This window comes from Chrysochloris asiatica, unplaced genomic scaffold (genome assembly GCF_000296735.1).
Source record: "Chrysochloris asiatica unplaced genomic scaffold, ChrAsi1.0 scaffold00002, whole genome shotgun sequence".
Classification (NCBI taxonomy): domain Eukaryota; kingdom Metazoa; phylum Chordata; class Mammalia; order Afrosoricida; family Chrysochloridae; genus Chrysochloris; species Chrysochloris asiatica.
This window is the reverse complement of record NW_006408520.1, coordinates 10,916,412-10,917,459: the sequence shown is the minus strand read 5'-3', so window position 1 is coordinate 10,917,459 and position 1,048 is coordinate 10,916,412.

The following is a 1,048-nucleotide window of genomic DNA, read 5'->3' as shown; positions in this document are numbered from 1 at the left end:
GCCATAATTTCTATCACCAAAGCCATATTTTCCAACTACCATTCCAAGTTTCATATTCCCCTTACCAGACAAGCAGACATCATCCTATCAGAGACAGCATTGTACTTCAACATAGATCTTGAAATGTTCTTTTTGATAATAAATGCAATACCACTCCTTGTCAATTTGTTGGTTCTGGCATATTAAACCATATGATTATCCAACTCAAAATATGAAATACCGGATCATTTGAGCTCACTAATGCCTAGGATATCTATCTTTATGCATTTTATTTAAAATTTTAAGATTTCCAATTTTCTTAGATTCATATTTTGTTCATTCCACCTTATGATTATTAATGGATGTTTGCAGAGCTATTTCTTCTCATTTTGAGTTGTGACAATTTTGAGCCTGAAATGAAGGTCCTGAAAGTTTTCCTCCATCCACATCATTAAGGTCAATTCTATTTTGAGAAGGTAGCGCTTCTCTATTTTTATTTTGAGTGTTCTTCAACCTGAGGGCTCATCTCCTGGTTCTGTATCAGATAGTGATGTGCTGGTGTTCATAAAGTTTTTAATAGTTAATCCTTCAGCAGTGATCCATGTCTCTTTCTTTTTAGTCTGTCCTAATCTGAAGGCTATGCTGAAACCTGTTCAGCATGGTACTTAAAATTCCCCCACTGGTACTTAAAATGCTGGTCTCATAATGCTTAGCATCAAGGTATCCCAGAAGCTATCAAAATATGACAAACTGACAGATGAGTGGTGGCTGTAAATTTAGAATTCAACAATAAGAAAAGCAAGGGAAAGATACCAAATACATGAAAATTGAATACAATTCTTCTTAAAACCTACTGAAAAGTGTTGTTGTTAAGTGCTGTCGAGTTGGTTTGGACCCATAGCGACCCTGTACAGGGTTTCTGAGCCTATAAATCTTTACAGGAGCAGAAAGCCTTATCTTTCTCCCATGGAACTACTGGCAGTTTTGAACTGCTGACCATGAGCTTAACAGCCCAACTTGTAACCACTATGCTACATGCCATCAAATCAGTTCTGACTCATTGCAACCC